The sequence below is a fragment of the Phacochoerus africanus genome, chromosome 6 (assembly GCF_016906955.1).
Source record: "Phacochoerus africanus isolate WHEZ1 chromosome 6, ROS_Pafr_v1, whole genome shotgun sequence".
Lineage (NCBI taxonomy): Eukaryota > Metazoa > Chordata > Mammalia > Artiodactyla > Suidae > Phacochoerus > Phacochoerus africanus.
This window is the reverse complement of record NC_062549.1, coordinates 12,155,488-12,177,670: the sequence shown is the minus strand read 5'-3', so window position 1 is coordinate 12,177,670 and position 22,183 is coordinate 12,155,488. Positions and strand designations below refer to the sequence as shown.

Below are 22,183 nucleotides of genomic sequence, written 5' to 3'. Positions count from 1 at the left end.
CCGGTCCCAACCTAGTCATGCCATGTCAGCAAGCGTTTGCTGGAGTTCTGGCAAGAGCCTCCGGTGACACGTGGCTGGCTTTGATGAGACAGGAGGAGCAGCATTTAATCTGGACATTAAAGTCATCCAGAGGGTCCACCTCTCCCTTTCTGGTGACCCATGCGAGGGATTGGTTCCAAGGCCACGTCGTTCACCAGGGCTTCTGCCTGGATAAGACAGAGCATTGTAGCAAGCAGCATGCTGAGAGCTGGATGGTTTGCGAAGCACTTTCTCTAATACTTTAGCTCCCACACCCTGTGAATGAAGCGTATCAATAGCCCCATTTTACAGGTGAGGTAACTGAGGCCAAGAGTGCTTAGGGAACTTGCTCAGTGCCTTACAGGTAGAAGAAGCATCAGAGCAGAGACTGGAAGCCAAGGCTTTTCTCTAAAAAGCCAGACTTTGGGAGTTCCCATTGTGGCTCAGTGACCAGTCACCATGAGGATGTGTGTTCGATCCCTGGCCTCGCTCAGTGGGCTGAGAGGATCCGGCATTGCCGTGAGCTGTGGCGTAGGTCACGGCTGCAGCTCACATCCTGGGTTGCTATGGCTGTGGTGTAGGCCTGCAGCTGCAGCTCTGGTTCAACCCCTAGCCTTAGAACTTCCATAGGCTGCACATGTGGCCCTAGAAAGCTGCGTAAACAAAAATTGAAAAATAAATAAAAATCCAGGCTTCTTTCTGACTCGCTCTTTGGTGGTAGCAGACATTAGGGAAGACGTGAATTTTCTATCCAGGCCATCTGCACCCCAATAAAAGCAGATGGAGAGAAAGGAGCTGCTTTTTGTTTCCGCTGTGCCTGGCGTGGTGTCCCGTCGAGGCTGTGGAGGCAGGTGTTATTTGCCTCCATGTAACACCCAAGGAAGCCAGGGCCTCCAGGGTCTCTCCCTGCATGCCAGTTACTGTGGACCTGGGGGCAGAAGTTGGACACATGTCCCTTGGTCTCCGATACCTCACCCTTCCCCTCCACGTGCCTGAGACCAGACAGGCCAGGGCAGACCGCTGGGTGAGGAAGCTGGTGCGGCTCCTGGGAGGCCAGGGTAGCACCCCGCACTACTGATGCTCTGCTGGTGCTAACGTGGGAAAAGCTCAAACATCAGCCTTCTCTTTAGAGCCTCCCAGACGCCCTCTAGTCCAGCATTGTGGATCTGCTGTGTGGAAGGGGTAACCTTGGGGACACCCCCTGCTCTAATCCCCTCACTGACCAATCGAGAAGATGCCCGAGGGGTATGTGACAGCCCCCACCCCACGGAAGAGATGCAGGCCTTGGAGGGGGCATCTGAGACCCCTGCCTCCCAGGCCTGTGCTCTGAGGCTCTGCTCTCAGGCTGCTGCCTCTTGGTTCTTCGGTCTGCTTCCTTTCGTCACCCCCAGCTCTCCTGAGGGGCACCTGATGTGACTCCTGATGATACTGCGACACATTATACCTCCTGTTCCATTTCTGCATGATTGTCATCTCCAGGAGGAATAAGCACAAGGACCTCAGAGGCAGGGGCCAGGTGTGGTTGCGTCTCTGGGGCTGCCTAAGAACTGGGGCTGTGAGTCAGTGGGTCCCACTTGGCCTGTGTGGCCAAGGACCCGCTGCCTGCGGTCCCCTAAGAGCCTATTCCCATCCCCCGCTCTGTTCTCCTACAGCTATCACAAGGGCTCCCCGTGGTTGGGTGCTGAGCACATGCCAGGCTTTCTCTCGCCACCTTGGGAGCTGGCATGATGTAGTTGGAAGGGCATTTTACTGGGAATAGGAATCTGGTGTCGTGTGCTTACCCACCTGCCAGCGTGTTGATGTGCCACATGCCAGTGGCACTTCCTGAGCACATTCTACGCGCCCAGCGCTGAAGCTTGGGGGTAGGTCACAAGCCCCAGGTCACAGTTGGGTGGAGTCAGGAGGGGGAGCCCAGGCATTCTGTCCTGGGCCAACATGGCCCGTGTCCTGTCATCAGGCTCTGCCCTGTCTTCATCCCAGAGCAACCCTGGGATCCCATGGAGCTGCCAGCACCCAAGCCTGGAGGCCGGGCCCCTGCTGGGCTGGCTCAGAGCTGGCGCTCAGCACTGCTGAGGGTCTGGCTCCTAGGGGGATGTCAGTGCCTGCTGGCTGAGAGAGATGAGAGAGCGAACTTTCTGGAGGGCACAGAGCCACTTGTATAGCTCCCTGACAGGTACAGCCTGCGGCTCTGAGCTGGCTGCCACCTGCCATGGTGCCTTTCTTGGACCTCGGTTCCCGCCATGCAGGGCCCCCTCACTGGGCTTGCTGCACCTTGCAGTGCTCACCGCAGCCGTCCCTCTGCGGCCTCCCCGTCCCGCCCTCCCTGTTCCTCCCTCTGTCCCGCCACGGCTCCCGCCAAAACGGCCCACAACGGCCTTCCTTTGTTCTCCCATCTCAGTTTCAGGCAGACCCGGCCAGCCCGGTCCCCCAGCTTGAGGCCTTGATGGGCAGCCAACAGGGCTGGCCAAGCACCCACGGCCCGGGGCCAGTGCCAGAACCCTGGCAGCCACTTCCCGCCTCGCTGGCTCCCTGGCCCTGGCTGTTCTGAGGCCCGGGCACACAGGGACAAGAAATGCCCGGATGTCGGCCTGGGCTGGCAAGGACATTCATCCGGGGCCACCGGATGGGCTGTGCCCAGAGCCCAGAGTCCTTTCTTGGGCCTCCCCCGTAATGAGATCCTTGATCCAGCCCCCAGCCTCTGGTCCCCGCAGAGGAGAACATGCAGCAGGACCAGCCTGGCTGGGTTCTGAGCTGTCTAAGGAGAGGCAGGATGGGGTAGGGGGTGGAGTACAGGCCTGGGCTCCAGACCCATGTTGAGCACTTCCCTCTGTATCACTAGCCATGGGACGTACCTGCCTTGTGCCTCCACTTCCCCTCTGTAAGCTGGGGGATTAGAACACTCGGTCCACAGACATCCGGCAAGGCGGCATGAGGTGCTGAAGGTGAGCCTGGTGTAAGTGTCGGATAAACAGTGGCTGGAGGACGTATCCCTGTGTGGCGACCGTCCCTGTAGTTGTTGAGCCTCTGAGCATCAGGAAGAGCAGGAGGCGGTGCATAAGCCCAGTCTGGCCCCCAGAGGCCTGGCCTCCTCCCCTGTACCACCGGGCACCTGGCCCTGATACTCCCGTAAAAATTCCCCAGTGAGAATGGGGAGTCCTCTCTTCTTATTTTGTAATTTAAAACGTAATACGTGGTCCCTGTACAGTTTAGTAGATTCAGATAAGCAAAAGGAACAACCGCTCTAGTTCTGATGCTCAGATGTACATAGCCAGGTGCACATGGGAGCACACATGTGCTCGTGCCAGTCCTCAGACCTGCTGTGATGGGCTGAATGTTCATGCACCCCTCAAATTCATAGCTTGAAGCGCTCACCCCTACTGAGATGGCTTTCGGAGGTGGAGCTCTGGGGACCTGATGAAGGTTGGATGAGGTCATAAGGATGGAGCCCTCTTGATGTGATTCACGCCCTTATAAGAAGAGAAAGAGGTGTTCCCGTCGCGGCTCAGTGGGTTAAGAACCCGACTAGTCTCCACGAGGATACAGCTTTGATCCCTGGCCTTGCTCAGTGGGTTAAGGACCCAGGGTTGCCACAAGCTGTGATACAGGTCACAGATGTGGCTTGGGTCCAGGGTTGCTGAGGCGTAGGCCTGCAGCTGTGGCTCTGAGTTGACCCCTGGCGCAGGGACTTCCACATGCCACAGATGCAGCCCTAAAAAGAAAGAGAGAGACAGACAGAGAGATTGATCTCTCTCTCCGTGAGGGCACGGGGTAAGGCTGTGTGGGGTTGCGGGAGGAGGTGGCTGACCGTAAGCCAGGAAGGGGGTTTCATCAGGAACTGACTGGCTGGCACCTTGATGTTGGACATCCCAGCCTCTCTAATGGTGAGGAAGAAACTCTGTTGTTTAAGCCACTCCGTCTATAGTAGCTTGTGATAAAGCATGCGAAGCAGACACATAGCGACTGGAATCGCCAGTTTTTTGAGTTGTATATGAGTCTGTGTTCACACATACATTCTTGCATATACGTGTGTTTGGAACAAAGTGAGCTAGCTTTCACCCTTTAACATACGGTGAGCATTTTTCCTGCTGTTAAATGTTTCTACGGGACAGTATTTAAAGGCCCCATGGCTTGCCATCATACAAACGTACCATACCCATTTCATGGATGAGGAAGTTGACCTACTGAGAATCCACGTAAGTCCCTCAGGTTTGCCCGGCTGCTTGGGCACAGCTGACATCCAGGCACGTCTCCCTGAGGCGTTTGTGGCTGCCCAGGGCAGAGTTAGCAAGAATCCACAAGAACAGGGACCATGTCTGTCTCACACCCCAGCGTCTCCCTAGCTCCTGCCATGCAGCGGGCACTCTGTTAGTGGTTAATTGAGTAGATGAAAGTCCTCTTCCTTTTTGATCCCATTTCTTGCATTCGGCATGCCTTTCCCTGTGTCTGCCTCAGTGACTTAGGTACTCCTCAGGCCAGGGCCTTGTCAGATTATTTTTGAATCCCTCGTCCCATGTCCGAGGCCAGGCCTGAATGCTGGATTGCCAAAGCAGGAGTCTCTCCACCCTTCATCCGAGGCAGCCCCTGCCCTCGCCCCAGAGCCATTCGGAACTCTTTCATCACAGGCAGAGGTCAAGTTCCCTGGGCCAGTTGCCTGCCATCTTCCTCCCATCATGGCTCCAGAGGCAACTTGGACATCAGCCCCGGCCTGTCCCACCTGGATTTGGCGCACCTGGGCTGATCTGGAAGCGACCTCACAGCTGAGGTTAAGGAACACCTGGAGTGGTTGTAAGACCAGGCGCCTCCTTTCTGTGAATCTCTGGGGCTGCGTGGCGGCTGGCTGGTAGCTGGCAGGGGAGGGCCCCTTGGCACAGCTGTGCTCTTGTGCCTGCTGCCAGCGGGGCCTTTGATGCCCCGAGGGCTGCCGGCCCAGCCAAGTGCATTGTGGAAGACAAAAGCTGCAGAAAGCAGCACAAATGACATGAAAACGACCCAGGAACTGCCAGGGAGCTTATCACCCAGTTTCCTGGTTGTCGTTATGGGGATGGGAGGTGGGGGGGGCATTTCTGGGCCCCGCGAGGGCCTGTACATGTACAGCACCATTAGAGCACTAACCTCGAAGCTAGCAGTCCCTCATCTGCTCTGCGCTGCAGCTTTCTCATATGTAAAATGGGTTTAATAAGCCCAGACTCAGCATTCTTGTGAGGAGCAGATGAATCGAGATACCTAAAGAGTGTGGTTGTCTAATAATGGTAACAACAGTCGTCTAACATCTAGCAGCAAATGCCCGCCGAGCATGTGTGATGCGCCAACACTGTTGCACTTAGACGTTGCCTGCATTAACTCATTTCATCTTCATCATGACACCTCGAGGTAGGTAGTCCTATCATCTCCATTTTATAGGAGAGACAGCTGAAGCTCAGAGATGTTCAGTAACTTCCCCAAGGTCACACAGCTCACGAGAAGCCCATCCAGAATTCCAACCCGGCACTCCGGTTGTGGAGCACACGGGTATCACCACCTCACTATCCATGCCTTCCCCCTCCTCTTGAGTTTCCTATTGATCATGATCGTGGTGACAGCCATGATGATGACAGTGGTGGTGGCGACGGTGATGGAGACAGGCGGACATTCCTTATTTTGTTTGGCGACCTGCTTCTTGCCGGCATTTCAAACTCATTTTCATATCTGATCCTCAGAGCAATCTGGGAGAAGGAGCGATGTTAAAATCCTAGGAAGGAGTTCCCATTGTGGCTCAGCAGCTTAAAAAACACAACTAGTGTCCGTGAAGATGTGGGTTTGATCCCTGGCCTAGCTCAATGGGTCAAGGATCCAGCGTAGGTCACAGTTATGGCTTGGATCCGGTGTTGCAGTGGCTGTGGAGTAGACCCCAGCTGCCACTCTGATTAGACCCATAGCCTGGAAACTTCCATCTGCTGCGGGTGCGGCCACGATATCTAGTCACTTAGGATGGAGCATGATGGAGGATAATGTGAGAAAAAGGATGTATATACGTATGTGTGACTGGGTCGCTTTGCTCTGCAATAGAAAATTGAGAGAGCGCTGTAAGCCAGCTATAATGGAAAAAATTAAAATCATGAAAAAATCCAAGGAAACTAAGCCGTGCTGTCTGGAGCTGGAAGGAGCAGGTGGAGAAAGGAGCCATCCTGGCTTAGCTGGGCAGGCCCTGGCCCTGGCCCCTAACGTCACAGGTGGGCACAGAGCAGCCGGAGCCCCTGCTTCACCATGCTGGAGGCCCAGCAGGAACCTAGGGCCGCAGCGGTCACCCTGACCCCTGCTGCATCCTTGGACAGGAGACTGAGGCTCTGCGGTCAGTGCAGTGGCCACCTCCGCTACTCTCATGAAGCTGGTTGGATCCCAGCTCCCGTTAATTGAGGGCAGACACTCCTTTATCTCAGTTGCCCTCCACAGTGGCCTGAGGAGGTCCCTGCTGTCATCACTGTCACAGTAAAGGCTGTACTGAGGATTTATTGCCCCAGTCGTGCTGAGTAACAAGCACCAGCAGGATCTCAGTGGCGTCTGATAATAAGTGCATATTGTTGGAGTATCCGAGTAATTGGCCAACGGGCTCTGCCCATTTTGGCTGGACTCCCTCCCCCATGTCTGGGGCTTGGCAGCCATTGGCCGATCTAGTTTATTCGAGTGTGTCTGAGGTGTCTTGGCTCTGCTGTGTGTGTCTTTCCTCTCCTCCTGGGACCAGCAGACTAGCTGGTGCTTCTCATGGTGAGTGCAGAGGACACAAGCAAGACCGTGTCCACTGAGCAAGACCTTTCTAAGCATCTATTTACCTCTCATTTGCTCACACCCCCAGGAGGCCCTGCGAAGGTACCTGGCAGAGGGCGAGGATGCATCCGGGACAGGGTGCAGGGAGGGGTAGGAGAATCTGGACCCTTTTGGCAGCTGATCACAGATGACATTATCTCAGGCGACCCTTGCATTTCTCTGGGCTTTGTTGTCGTCCTTAAAAATAATTGCACTGTTAGAGGAAGGCATTCCCTTGGGGGGGGGGGGTGGTCAGTCCTATGATTCCCAAGGCGCGTGAGACTGGGGCACTTTCTCAGGGTTGCGCAGATGGGAGGGGCTCAGTCGGCGTTAGGAAGTCATCTGCCTGTTTCTGGAGTGTGTGCGTGTGTGTGTGTGTGTGTGTGTGAAAAAGCCCAAACCAGGGAGTTCCCATTGTGGCTCAGTGGTTAACGAGCCCAATTAGTATCCATGAAGACACAGGTTCAATCCCCAGCCTCACTCAGTGGGTTAAGCATCCCGAGTTGCCGTGAGCTGTGGTCTAGGTCGCACACGTGGCTCGGATCCTGAGTTGCTGTGGCTGTGGTGTAGGCTGGGGCCAGCAGCTCCCATTCAATCCCTAGCCTGGGGAACTTCCATATGCTGAGACTGCAGCCCCTCCCCCCAAAAAAAGGCTCAAACCCGTGCCCAGGTGTGACTGAGGGGAGAAACGTGTAGCCAGGTCCCCCACATGGTGTGTCTTGGGGGCTGGAGGCTGGTGTGGGAGAAGCTTCAGGACTAGAAAAGCTGTGGCCTCTTCTTCCAGGGGGTTCGGGGAGGCACTGGTTTCCCACAAGCTCCCCTCTGCCTCGCCCCCATCCCCAGGCTAGAACATCGCAGAGGAGTATCCTGCGACCCCGGGGGCCTTGGGAAGAGGGGCAGTGCCACGAACTGAGGCCCTGCCATTAATTCACCGCAGCGTGCAGCCTGGGGCCGCGCCAGTGAAATTTCCAGACTCCGGGGTGGAAACTGAGCAGGGGCTCTGACTTCAAAAATGGCCTCGAAGTGAGTTATTCCCCGTCGTACAGCCGGAGGGCTTCCTCCTCCTCCTCTGCCCCGCGTCACCCATGGCAGAGCCCCAAGGAGCGAAAAATGCCAAATTCAGTGTCTGACCTCAGTCCCAGAGGCTATCCCCGAGAGCCCTGTCCTCCGCTCGCTTGCCTGGGCCCCTCCACACGTGTGCTCGCTGCCCCGGGCCAGGAGGACACGTCTGAGGCTGACTGCTGGGTGACCGAGTCGGGAGGCTGGGCAGCCAGCTGCTCTGCAGGCCCCCCCCCCACCCCCACTCCCACCCCGGAGCTGTGAGCCCGATAGTGGTGTCATCTGCACCTCTTTTGCCCTGACTTTGGCCTGATTAAAGCCAAGTGCAGAGTCTTGAACGGGGAAATAGAAACAAGGGATGCCCCCTTTCTGCCCGCCCCCCCGCCCCCCACCTCGGCACCTGCTCTGTGCCCAACATCAGCCCAGGTATTTATTTACCTTTCCCGGTGAACTAAAGGTTTATAAAGAAGATGCCCTTCCCTCTGCCAGAATGAGCCTTCTCTTCCTCCTGGAAAACTCCTATTCATCCTTCTGTACCTGGCTGCTGAGCCCCCTTCTCCATGAGGCGTTGCTGTTCCCTAGCTGGTGTTGCTGCCTGACCACTTAGGACCACCAGACCTCTCCGGCTGGGTTCTAGCCCGGGTGTCCATTCCAGCACTGCTCTGGTTTATCTGTGTGTCAGCCACATCCTTTGAAAGCGGCGGCGGTGGCTCCTTCATTTCTCTGTGTCCCCAGTGCCTGCCGCTGCGCCGTGCACATGAGGAATAGGCGTGTGTGGGCAGACTGGGGATGTGACAGTGCGAGTGGGGACACCCTCACCCAGGTCAGCAAGGGCTTCATTCAGGTGGCTTGGCCCTGGCTTGGAGGCCGGAACACCCAACGGTCACACTCGGCACTGGCTGCAGACAAAGCCCTTGGCTCCGTGCATGCAATTCAACCTTCATTCTTGGCAAATTTGTGTCGGAATGGAAAGAGCCCAGCCGTAGAATTTGATAGACTCGGATTGAGTCCTTCCTCTGCCTTTTCTCAGCTGGTAATTTTGAGTAATAAGTTACTTCTGCCCCATGCCTCAGTTTCCCCACCTAGAAAGTAAACGTAGAAATGTATATTTTGCTGGATCTGTCGAAAGGAATAAAAATAAGTTATTCTTTTTTTGTCTTTTGAGGGCCGCACCCATGGCATATGGAGATTCCCAGGCTAGGGGTCTAACCAGAGCCATAGCCGCCAGCCTACACCACAGCCACAGCATCTCGGGATCCCACATCTACAAGCCACAGCACAGCTCACAGCAACACCGGATCCCCAACACAGGATCCCCAACCCCCTGGTAAGGCCAGGGATCAAACCCGTTAACCTCATGGTTACCAGTAGGGCTCATCAAGCACTGAGCCACGACAGGAGCTCCGATAAATTATTCTTTATCTTTAAAGAATGCAAAGCCCTGGTATGAGCAGTAACTCTTGAGACCATCTTTTCTCTGAAAAGGAACCGTTCTTAGTATCTCTGGTGGCTGAGGGGGAAGGACAGACAGACAACCAACTCATTTGTGGCCAGGATATAGTATTTGAGGCTTTATTTACTCTCTTGCAGGAAAAGCGCCTTCATCAGGACACAGCAGTAAGCCCGCTGACTACTTAAGCCCTGCCTAGGTTCCTAGGAAATGGGCAGGAAAAGTGCCTGCCACCTGCTGCTTGCTGGTGTGCTGTTTTGGCAGCAGGAGCTGTGGGAACACACAGGGGCAGGAGAACAAACACATTACACACGGGGACTTCCATCCTCCAGCCAGCAAGGTGCCGACACCTCACACTTGGTAAGTATTCCCAGTAGACACGTGTCTCCTGGTTCCACCTTTGCCGGCTTGCACATGTGGGGGGCTCAGGGATGATGAGGGATCTTGACGATTGCGTTCCTTCCCTGGGCCCCCCTTTTTCTTCCCTGCCCTCCCTCCTTCTGCATTTAATGAGCACTTACTGTGCGGCAGGCACCGTTCTCTGCGCCTGGGATAAAAAGATGAGTGACGGGTGGTGCTGCAGGAGAAATGCAGGGCACCACGTGGTTGGCTTGGTAACAGCTCCCCAAAGATAGCCACATCCTCACTCCCGGAACCTGTGACTGGCACCTTTCGTGGCAAAAGGGACTTTGCAGACATGGTAAGTTAAGGATCTGAGCTGCACCAAACTTGACTAAATGGAGAAGGGTTAAGTAAACTATAATTCTCCACCTGGTGCAATATTAGGAGATCCTTGAAATGATCATTTTCGAAATTCCCGTTCCAAACGGTCTTAGAACTCTGTATCTTCCTCTTATACGACTTACCATGATTTTTAATAATTTAGCTGCCTGGTTACTGAATTAATATCTGTTTTCCCTACTCCTTTGATGGGGACAGTGCCCTTCTTGCTCACCGTTTTCTCTCAGCTGCCCAGCATGGTGTCTGGCTTAGAGCAGGTGCAAAATAAAATTGGTTGAATACATGCCAAATGAGGATTTTTAGATCCTTGAAACAACAGGCTGAGTGAACCAAGCAAAGCACATATGAGCACAATGTGAAAATGGAAATGCATGTGCATATAGATGACTTCTAGAAGGCAGCTCTGGGAATGTCATGTGTTTATGCCAGTATGGTGACACGCAGGGCTGAGACTTGTTCTTCGTGCTTTATTTCCTCCATGCCATGCTTATGCCCAGGGGGCCCTCCCTGTCCATCCCGGAGGCTGCGCCTCTTGCATCCCACTTGCTTCGGGTCTAGGAGAAGAGGAACATCCACTTGGGGTGGGAGACTTGGTTTGGAAGCTGTCACTCTCCTTCCTTCACCTGCTGCAGGACACTGAACAGTCTTCGAACCCCTCATAGCTTAGTTGCTTCAAGTTGAAAATGTGATAACGGTACCTGCGCCCCTGCGCCTCTCTAACGAAATGCTGTAACAAATGCCTTGTGGATGGGCGACCATGCTGTAAAGTGTTCCAGGGCTGGCTGCTCCCCATCCTTCTCTGCCGTGACACCTGAGCCCCTGGTACTCTGCGGAGCCCTGCAGCTGCCCGCATGCCCCGTGGACTGAAGGCGAATGTGTGGCTCCACGGAGGTGCTCGGTGCACTTAGGGTTCCTACGTAGCCATCTGAGAATCCCTCTTAACAGTAAACAGGGAGATGACAGCTAATTAACTCAGAGTGCTTCCACGGTGCTCAGCCCTACTACTCATTGACTGGTCCATCAGTCATCCAGCAGTCTTTACTGAGTGCCTACTGCATACAGATTGTGTCTTCAGTTAGCCCTCAGTGGCTGCTGACGCCACCCATACTCTGAACTTGGAGGCAGCACGAGAGTCCCTGGACATCTTGTGCTCAGGCTGCTGAGGGAGAGTCAGGGCGGTTCACCAAGGGGCTGAGGGGAGCCTCCCGACCTTGGAAGGGGACTTTTTCATCCAGGGATCCAGGCCGACTCTCCCCCTCCTTTTCTTCCAAAGGGGCCTTGGCGAGGTGTTAGAGGCTGGGTGCATTTCCCAGGGCTGACATACACGACAGAAGTGTATTCTCCCACAATTCCGGAGGCCAGAAGTCCAAAATCAAGGTGTTGGCAGGGTCATGCTTTCTCTAAAGCCTGTAGGGTAAGGGCCCTTCCTTGCCCCTTCCTAGTTTCCGGTGTCGCCAGCCGTCCTTCAGGCCCTTGGCTCCCTCCAGTCTCGGCCTCCGTCCTCACTTGGGCTTCTTCTCTCTGTGTGTCTGTGAGTCTCTGCGTCCCTCTCTCCCTGGAAGGACCCCGGTCATTGGATGTAGCACCCACCCTAATCCAGGATGGCCTCATTGTCCCTTGATTGCATCTGCAAAGACCCCGATCTCAAAGTAAGATCACCCCAAGTACACAAATACTTAGATGGGGTCAGGATTTCAGTGTATCTCTTTGAAGGGATACAGTTCAACCTGTAACAGAGCCCAAAGCGAAGCCAGCTCCTCCACCTCGCCCTGCCCCAGCGCAGTTGGCCCAGGGACCACTGCTTGGATGCATAGACGGAGGGCTTACTTTCCGAGAGGGACTGGGCAGCACCCTTCCCATTCGTTGTCCCGTTCGATTCCGAGGCAGTCTTGCGGTGCCTTATGCAGAAAATACTCATCAGACACCTCCTGTGCCCGGCTCTGGAGCCGTGAAAGATCCCTGAAGCCCTTGCCCGCAGGGATCTTAACGTCTTTAATGCAGTGAAGAGGCAGGGATGTGGGAATAAGCAGTTCCAATCGTTGCCACTTCTGATAAAAAGCAGAGCTCTGCGGGAGAGAACCTTCAGCTCAAGGTCTCGGCCCAGACAGTGACATCACGGAGCCGCCCCCACCCCACCCCGCGGCCCTTGGGTGGGGAGGCAAGGAGGCTCCGAGAAGACCTTGCAGTCGGGGGAGGAGCAGCGGGGGTAGGGGGGCGGGAGTGCGGGGAGAAGCTGGGCTGCAGGATGGGGAATGAAGCCCCCTTGACTGGCCGCCCCCCATGTGTGGGCCCCTCCTCTGGGCACCTGGGAGGGAGGCTTTCTTCCTTGTGCCTGCGGTCAGATCCCGCATCTCCTTTCTGTCTTTGTTCTCTGGATTCTTCCTGCCTTGGGTGTGTGAAAAGGGAGCCTCTTGGCGGCGTGCTCTGCTCTTAGAGGGCGCCACGCACCTGCACCCTCTTCCCTCCCTCCGGCCCCTCCGCCCGCCCTCCTCCTCCCTCCTCTCCTTACCTGGCCGCCACCTGACCCTCCTCCTCATACAACTCGGTTCAGAGAATAATCCACAGCAGCTGCCTTAGAGAATCTTTCAAAGACACGCACCGGCCTGTGCCCTCCTTTCTTTCAGTGAATACCCTTCAGCCACCCCCCCCACATGGTCCTCAGGTTCGTGCGCTCATGTCTTCATGGTCATTACTTGGTTTCTAAGGCTCTGGTGGGCACTGGCTGGGCTTCAGGAAAGGCCCCATACGGGCACTGAGAGATGGGTAAGCATTCCCTACCCCCGCCCTGGGGAGAAATGTGGTCCAGCCACAAAGAGCAGGAGAGACTCAGAGGGGACATGGTGTAGAGCAGGTCCTGGCTCTTGCTGTTGAGATGAGACCATTCGAGGCTTCAAAGCAGATCTGACTTGTGCTTTAACTCAGTCATTCTAGCTGCTGCTGCGCTGGAAATGGGCTGAAAGTGGCAAAGGTGGAAGCAGACGGACCAGTTAAGAGACTGCTGCAGTGAGCCAGGGAAGGGACGATGGTGGCCTGGGCCTCGAGGTCGCAGAGGGGGTTGTGAGAAGTGATGGGATGTGACTATGTCAGGAAGGTAGACTTTGCTGGTAGGTTGAATACGGGGCATCAAGTAAAGGGTGATCCCAGAAGTTTACTTTGAGCAAGTAAAGAATGAAGTTTCCATTTATTCATATAAGGGACCCGTGAGGGGAGCAGGGAGTTCGGTGGGCAGGGGCGGAATTGAGATGGTTGAGATGTTAGACATCGTTAGACATACAGGTGGAGATACTCGGAGAGCAGCTGGATGTATGAATCTGGAGTGTGAAGGTGAATATCCTATGTCAGTTCGGCTAGATAGCCAGATATTTGGTCAAATACCAGTTGAAGTATCACTGTGAAGGCATTTTTTGGATGAGATTAACATTTACAGGAGTTGCCGTCGTGGCGCAGTGGTTAACCAATCTGACTGGGAACCATGAGGTTGCAGGTTTGATCCCTGCCCTTGCTCAGTGGGTTAACGATCCGGCGTTGCTGTGGCTGTGGTGTGAGCCAGCGGCTATAGCTGCGATTCGACCCCTAGCCTGGGAACCTCCATATGCCGCAGGAGGGGCCCAAGAAATGGCAAAAAGACCAAAAAAAAAAAAAAAAAAAATTACAGCAGTAGACTCTGAGGGGAGCAGATTTTCCCCTTCCGTGAGGTGGGTGGGCCTCATCCAATCAGTTGAAGGCCTCAAGGGAGAAGTACCGAAGGCCCCAAGGAAGTGGGGATTCTGCCTCCAGATGGCCTTCAAACTTGAGGTACAACATCACCTCTTCCCCGGGTCTCCATCCTGCTGACCCACCCTGTGGACTTTGGACTTGTCAGCCTCCACAACTGTAGGAGCCCATTCTTTAAGGTATCTGTCTATCATTCATCTAGCTAGCTAGCTACCTAACCATCTGTCTCTTCTGTCATCTATCCATCTATCTCTCTATTATCTATCTGCCTGTCATCTATATATCTATCTATTATCTATCATCTATCCGGCTATCCCTCTATTATCTATCTCTCATCTGTCTCTCTGTTATCTGTCTATCACCTATCTCTCTATTATCTGTCATCTATCATCTGTCATCTATGTATCCATTATCTATCATCTATCCATCTACCTCTCTATTATCTGTCTATCACCTATATCTGTCTGTCTGTCATCTGAGCATCTAGAGAGCAAGTGTGGACAGTGAGGAGTGGTCCACGGGGCTTTCCGGCCCAAGTCCAGGGAGTCAGAAACCCTATGTGTGTTTCATATTTATAGAGCACTTCCTATGTGCCAGGCATCTCTGTCACTGGAAGCTGCCTCGTCTGAAAACCAGAGCCATCCCTCTCTTTATTTGTTCTGGCAGGTTGGGAAATGTTCCCATTAGGGCCACCTATTTATTTGACTGATGTTTTGTAATTCCTGTGTCTCAGCTCGTCCAGAGTTCTGGGCTGCAGAAAGGGCACAGCCGCTCCTTCTCTAGTGGCAGAAACAGATTATTCCAGCATCTTCCTTCCAGGCCATCTTCAGTTCCCCTCACCTCCAGCCCCTTGAAGCTATCTAGAATCTCTTGATACCCAGTAATCCCGTTTATTAAAGCCTGGGGTGCTTCCTTTCTGGCGAGGGTGGGCAGCCCCAAGACATAGGCTCATTTGAACTTGATCACTTGAAAAACCTGTGGGGCGGACAATGCAAAGTGCAGGACGTGGTGATGAATTTCCCTCACCCTCTTTGTTCCCTGTTTTGTGTGTGTGGCAGAAGGTTTAACCCATATTTTCCAAGAACTGTGTAGGTGGGTTGCTGGGGACAATTGATTTTTAGGGAAGTATTATTCCTCTGGATGTGGAAACCATGAAGCAACGAATAACATTGAGCAAGAGGTGTCCTGATGACCAGGCCTGAGCTAATTATGGCGCTGTGTGTTTGCACCCCTGGGTCATCAGAGGTGTCCCTTCGGCCTGAGTTGGCTTTTGCTCTGGACTCAGGGTAACCCCAGGATCCTTGTTCTAGCCAGCTGTCAAGTGGATCATCTACTTTTGAAGGCTGTGATGGGTTCTGAATGTGAAGAAGTATATCGTGACAGGTGCAAGGGACACAGACTTTTGGCTGAGGAATACTGAGTTCTGGTTCCCATCCTGCCCCTGCCTTGCGGTGTGACCTCAGGCAAGTTTCCTGACCTCTCTGAGCAGTGCTGTCTTCACTGGGTTGAGTTTGGGCTTGGTCATCTCTGAGACTCCAGCCAGTTGGGGTTACATAGCCCGAATAAAGGGCCACCCTGCCTTCAGCAATTCACTGGCTGTTGTGCGGGACCAGTGCTGCCAAATAAATTTTTGGACATTGCAGTGAAATTTCTAGAAATGTAGATGTAGGCAGTGAGTTCAGAGATATTTTAAACATCCTGCAGGTGACACCTGTAGCCAGGAAGAGACCATAGGTCTTCAGCTTTGCAGCTCCACACGGATGCACTGCTCGTCATGCTTATCACCGGCTGGGGGCCAGGAGCTGAGGGATGTCCATTGGGTTCTTTTTGTCTTAAAATCACTACAAGTATTTTCAAGGAACCGGGGGTGCAAAGCCACGCTGGAAGCTGGGTCACAAGATCGTGGTTGCCTGGAGACCTCGATGGAAGGCCTTCCTTTCCTCGTGGGTGGAAATATCCTCTGAGACAGCAGATGCAGTCAGCTGATCTCCTTGGGATTTAGCCCCAGATCCTACCACCAGCCTTGTCCCTGGCTCCATGGGTGCTGCGGCATTCAGAGCTGGAGGAAATCAAATCACTGTATGCATTCTTCACTCAACAATACATCTTATAGGTTTTCTGTATGAGTGTATGCTACCTCACTTTTTTTGCTTTTTTTGTTTTGGCTGCACCACAGCTGTAACCAGAGCCACAGCAGTGGCAGTACCAGACCCTTAACCCACTGAGCCATGAGGGAGTTCCAACCTCACCCTTTTTAACTGCTGTGTAGTATTCCCTAGTTTTCCCCAGCAAGTCTGTATTAATAGACATTTTGCTTTTATCCATTTCCCCCTTTTATTTCTGCCTCCCCTGATGTCATGACAGAGATTTTTTTTTTTTTTTTTGCTCACCCTCCACAGTACAGCCCCTTCCTTCCTTCCCTCTCTCTCTTTACCTTTACTCCTTCCCTTGCATCCGTCCATCCTGGAGCCACTCATCAAACAGGCTGTCCCTACAGATGCTCAGCATAAGGGGCAGAATCCTGAGGCCCTGCCTCTAGGAGTTCCCGTACACTGGGGAAGCAGAGACTAAGCAGATTATGGAGATTCCCGGAAACAGCTTCTTCAACAGCCTTTTCTTTTCTTTCTTTCTTTTTTTTCTTTTTCTTTTTTTTTTTTTACAGCCACACCCACAGCATATAGAAGTTCCCTGGCTAGGGGTTGAATAGGATCTGCAGCTGCAGGCCTGCACCACAGCCACAGCAACGTCAGGTCCATGCTGCAACTTCAACTACATGGCAGCTGGATCTTTAACCCACTGAGTGAGGCCGGGGATCGAACCCACATCCTCACGGAGACTCTGTTGGGTTCTCACCCTGCTGAGCCATAATGGGAACTCCTGAGCAGACTTTTCAGTGCGCTCTTTCTGGCCTCGTGGAGTGTGAGTCTCCGAGGCAGGCGCCAGTCTTTTCAAAGGAGGGGTCAGCCTTTGGAGCGTTACCACGTCTCCTTCCTGGGCCCTTGCAGGACCGTCACTGGCTGCCCACCCCCTCTTACCCATTGCCGGAGTCTGGCTCGTTCTGCAGTGATGGTCCTGAGAAGGGGCCAGGTCCTGTCATGGGCACAAGCAGGGCCCGGAACAAAGTTGCAGATCAGAAATCAGCCTGAAATGGATGCAAATCTTCAGGTCTTCTTCCTTCAAGGAAGGTGATAAAGATACATAAAGAGGGAGTGGGGGTGGTACGTCCATCAGAGACAGAGATGGAGAGGGCAAAGAGCCGACAGGCACCGCTCCCTTATTTTCCAAGTGGGTTGAAAAAGTGTGGTTTGGGGCTGGGAGCTGTGCCTGTGCTTCCCTGTCCCTTTGTCTTCTGCACTTTTGCTTCTTGCCTTGTGGGCATCTTGTCAGTGATGGCAGTACTGAGCAGTACCAAGCATCACTGAGAATCACTGGGGAGTACTGAGCATCACTGGGCAGTACTAAGCATCACTGAGCAGTACTGAGCATCACTGGGCAGTACTGAGCATCACTGGGCAGTACTGAGCGCCGCTGAGCAGTACCGAGCGTCACTGAACATCACTCACTGGCAAATGGGGTTCTGGGAGTGGGAAGAATTGGTGCCCCACAACCTGCGCTGCTGTTAGTCACATGGTCACCTGCACAAGTCGTTTACACAAGGTGTGTCTTGGTTTGGGCCTGTGTAAAGTGGGGGAAGTATCGCTGTCTTCCTTCTGGGGGTGCTGGAGAGAGTGCAGTGAGTTATGCCACGTCAAACACCTCACCTGACCGGGTAGTGATACTGAAACACCACCGTAAGCGCTCAGTAAACATCACACACCCGCATGTGCACACGCACGTGCACCCGAGTCTCAAAGGTCTCCTCATCCCAGAGGCCTTCCCGGCCACGCTGTGTAAACAGCAACAAGCTCGCCCGCCATCGCTCCCATTCCTCCTCTGCTGATCTCTGTAACCCGTCACCATCTCGCCAGCTGTGTAGTCACTTGTTCATTTGCCTCTTGTTGACTCTCTGCTACCCCCACCCCGTCCTGAGCCCCGCAGATGCTGAGGTCTCTGTTACTTGTATTTAATGCTTTAGTCCCTGGAGCATGAGTAGGTGCCTAGTAAATATGGGCTGAAGGGACGAGTCTCTGTTTTCGAGATGACCTCCAGGCCCAGACTCAGGCAGAGGGGTAGAGTAACTTAGCCAAGATCACTCAGCTACCAGCAGTTGAGGAATCTGGAATCATTTACATCTAATGGCTTCAATTCTAATTTATACCAGTAATGCCTCTCCACCAGCAAAACAAAATACAGAAAAGCTAAGCCTAGCACCTGCAACGTGGCAGGGATTCAGAGAATATTAAATCGGAGTTCCCGTTGTGCCTCATCTGGTTAAGAACCTGACATTGTCTCTGTGAGGATACAGGTTCAATTCCTAGCTTGGTGGGTTAAGGATCTGGCCTTGCCACAAGCTGCAGGCGTGGGTCACAGATGCAGCTCGGATGCATGTTACTGTGGCTGTGGCGTAGGCCAGCTGCTCTGATTCGACTCCCAGCCTGGGAACTTCCATATGCTGTAGGTGCCGCTATAAAAAGAAAAAGAAAATGTTAAAGTAATACTGATCCTAATTCCTGCCACCACTGTCCTCCCTGCCCTAGGAAACCCCAGCTTTCTGACCCAAACTCAGTCATGGTGGGTTCCTAAGAGGGTTCCTTGGGGTGGCACCCAGGCTGGTTGGCAGTCAGTGTGCCCGGATTAAAGTGAACCTCATGCCCCTTCCTAGAAGGCTGTCGGGTCTGAGGGAGGGAACCAGTCCAGTTCCTGGTGTGGGGCTGTTTCCAGATTCGGTAGGAGCTTCTACAACCTGCAGGTATCTCCCTGGGTGGTCCCTTCATTTGCTGTCTTCCCCCCCCCCCCCCCCCCCCCCCCCGGCACGCCCCCAAGGCCTCGGCCTGGGAGGGGCCACCAGGATCTTCAAAGGCAGGACATTGACTCTTCGTTTTCTGGCTCATCCCAGTTCTCCTCTGGATAGTTTTATTGCCCCCATTTTTTAGATGAGGAAACTGGGGTCTAGGGAGGTGTAAGTACTGAAGCCGAGGTTCCAACCCAGGCCTGGTAGGTCCCAGGTACCCCCCCCCCCCCGCCCCGCTGCTCAGCTGCTGTTCCAGCAGGGCTCTGATTTGTCAGCGTGTATTGAGCAATAGGTCCAGGCTGGGCGCCAAGCCTCATTTTTTTCTTGTTTGCTTGTTAATGGTTTTTAAGCCGTTTTCTCCAAACGAGGGATGGTGTTTGTAAGTGGTACACGGGGCTGGTGCTTTGTCTCGTTATCTGGTGAGTCTCTGGGTCACCGCGGTGGGCTGTGTGGAAAGGGCCTGAGCGTTGGCGCAACACCACCCTGAAGTCGGATATGAGCCCAGCCTCTGAGCTGCTGTGTGATCCGTGTCCAGTAATCAGCCACTCTGAGCCTCCCTTTCCCTATCTGTAAAGTGGAACAAGGCCTCTTACTTGGAGAGGAGGACACTGAGGGTTTGAGATGTTAGATATAAAACGCCGAGCATGCTGCCTGCTGCGTGGTTGGCCATCCATGAGTGGTGGCTACTATGACCACTGCTACTGTTACTATTATGATTTTATTGTTTTTCAGAACATTCTGTTACACCCGAATGTTACTACGTCCTTGGCTTTATTTGTAGTTGTCCTTCCAGAGGGCCTTCTTCATCACAGGAGCCCTGCGTCCTAACACAATTCTTGGCTCACTGTTGACATGGGCTCTTGCTGGGTATGTGCCTAAATGGATGAATGGACAAATAGAGGCCTGTGGTTTGCTGGGGCCACTCTGGCCAGTTGTTGGGGGGCTGTATTTCCTGGAGCCTTATCCCCTCTTGTCAGATTCAGGCCGGGACAACGGTACAGTTGTCCCATTGTTCCCAGATAGCGCTGCCTATCTTAACGTCTGGCCGAGGCAGCCCCGGGCCCCGCCCTGCCCGCCGTCCTATCGCCCACCCCGCTTGGTCCCCCGGCGGGCTCGGGCCCAGCCGGCCCCCAGGAACGTGGCTCCACTTCCCGCAGCCACAGCAGTTGTTGAAGGGGGCGTTTCTCTCTCCAGAACTTTGCACATTTCCTGTGACGACTTAGAAAACGTTCAATCAAAATGGCTTTGCCTGGGCCTGACTCTTCATGGCTCAACCTGCATCTTCCCACGTTGCACCCCGTAATCCCCTTGTCGGGTTGGTAGGTCAGGACTTAGCCCTGGGCAACCGCTGAAGAAACCGAGGTTCAGAAGGTAGCGAGAGGGCCTGGGGCCACTCGCAGCTCTCCGCACCCGCCCAGGGTCCCCTCTCGATTGTGCGCTGGAACCTTTCTCTGCCTCTGAAGAGCTTTGCAGGTGTTAATGACCCAGGCCCTCTCAAGCCTGTCAGTGACCCAGGGTGGCCTCCTGGCGGACTGGTGAAGGGTCCAGGTGTTGTCAGCCCTCCGGGGGAGGAAGCAGAAGCCCAGAGGGCTGAGTGGCCTCTGGAAGTGACACAGCTCAGGGTGGCGGCATTTGCCCTTGTGCCAGCTTTTCCTTTCCTGCTGCATTTGACTCAGAGAACAGTTGTTCTCCAGCAGGGTTTAAATCAGAATCAGCCGAGGAATGAAAAAACCTTGCTGCCAGGACCCAGCCCCCAAAGATCCTGGCTTAATTCGTCAGGAGCGGAGCCCGGGCGCTGAGGACCACATCCCTGGCTGAACAATATAGCCTTGTGGATTATTTATTTTACACATAGCAGTTTCTGCCTTAATCCCCTACCTCTGTCTTCAGTGCCTCCTGTTTAATCAGATTGCGGGATGTGTAAAGAAATAAAAGCATGTGACCCAAACGTACGGGGAAAAAATAGTAGAAAACCAAATGGAATTTTGAGATTTTTGAACTAATCTCACACATGCCTGATCAGTTGATATTATTATCATCATTATTATTAAAGAGACTATTTTTAGAGCAGTTTTAGGTTTACGGAAAAATTGGAAAGTCCAGGAAGTCCTCATATATCCTCTGACCCCACCCCATAAAGCCTCCCTCACTGTCCACATCCTGCACCAGAATAGTACGTGTGCTTCAACTGACAAGAGTACCTTCATTATCGTCCAGAGTCCGTAGTTTATCTCAAGCTTCACTTCTGGTGCTGAGCATCCCATGACAAATGTACGATGACACATATCCACCACTATAGTGTCCTATGGCATCTTTTCACTGCCCTAAAAATCCTCTGTCCTTCCCCTACTCACCTCCCCCAGAGAGACACAGGCTTCATGCTCCTCAGTTGGGGATTGGTTGATTAAATCATGGTACTGCCATAAAATGGAATACTATACAGCTCTAAAAAAGAACAGGTGGCTTTATAAAGCAATATGGGACACTCAAAGTTTTATTAACTACTCTTGGCTTTAGCAATGTTGATTTGTTTAAAAATGAAAATAAAATAAAAGGGCATCACACAGTGTGTAGAGTGTGCTAATAGCTCTGCTAAGGCTCAGCCAGCACTCCCCTATCAGCTGCCTCTGCTTCCTGTGTCCACATTTAACACATTCTGTGGTTCCTGCCTCTCTCCTGACCTGTAAGTCCCAGGAGACAGCCTCCTCCATGAGGGCGAGAGTCTGTCCATTTGCAAGGGTATCGCCTCGACCAAGCCCGGACCCAGGCACCCAACAGCCTTTCTGTTAGTATCTGTGAACACACACACGAGTGATGAACAAAGCGGGGAGTATTCTTTCTACAACTTCCTTCTGCCTCCTATTCCTCAAACACGTGGGCTGGAGTGGAAACCCTGGAAGGACCTGCTTATCTCCTGGTCTCCCCTCCCTTGAGTTCCTGTGCTCCGTCAGGCTTCCTCCTTATTCCCCCAGGTTATGAGACCCAGGGAGTGGACCTTCGAGATGATAACACATAGCTGACACTGTCAGTGGGCAGATCTGACTTAATTGATTGACTGAGTTATACAAGCTGAGCAGCCCAGCAGCTCCTGATCTGACAGCACCCTGGTGAGTCAGACCTGGTAGGTTTGATGCCACGCGCTGGCGGGGCTGCCGGTGTGACCTTGGCCGTGTTACTTAACCTTGCTGAGTCTCAGTCTCCTGATCTCTAAAAGGAGGCTAAGAGTGCTTCTCTGGAGGGTGTCGCAAGGATTCAATGTGATCGCATCAGGGAAAGTGCCCTTTGAGGAAAGAGGAAGGGAAAGTGCCTACTGCGGCGGGAGAGGAGTGAGGCGGGCTGGCTCTTGTCCTCAGGTGCCCCACCCTTCCCCAGGAAAGATCCCAACTCAAGGCAGAGCGGTTCGAATTTGGCTCTTACTCTTTTATTCAGTGCACTTCTCTCGGCCGCCTAGAGCTTTCAGCTTAAGCAAATAAATTACCCTGCCCCGCCGGGCTCTGTGTTCTGTAGCCAGCCATATGTTCCAGCTTGAT

At 53.5% G+C, this 22,183-nt stretch overlaps 1 long non-coding RNA gene across 11 annotated transcripts in view; it reads left to right on the top strand.

Moving 5' to 3' along the window:
• LOC125129024 (uncharacterized) overlaps window positions 1-22,183 on the top strand; it is a 217,278-nt gene that overhangs the window by 172,269 nt on the left and 22,826 nt on the right. For 9 of the 11 annotated variants that reach the window (XR_007135394.1, XR_007135389.1, XR_007135388.1 and 6 more), the window contains one exon: window positions 9,448-9,667. This is a non-coding gene — a long non-coding RNA (uncharacterized LOC125129024). Of the gene's footprint in view, window positions 1-9,447; window positions 9,668-9,838; window positions 10,008-22,183 lie in introns of all 11 variants that reach the window. The other 2 variants (XR_007135397.1, XR_007135392.1) reach the window with 1 other exon arrangement.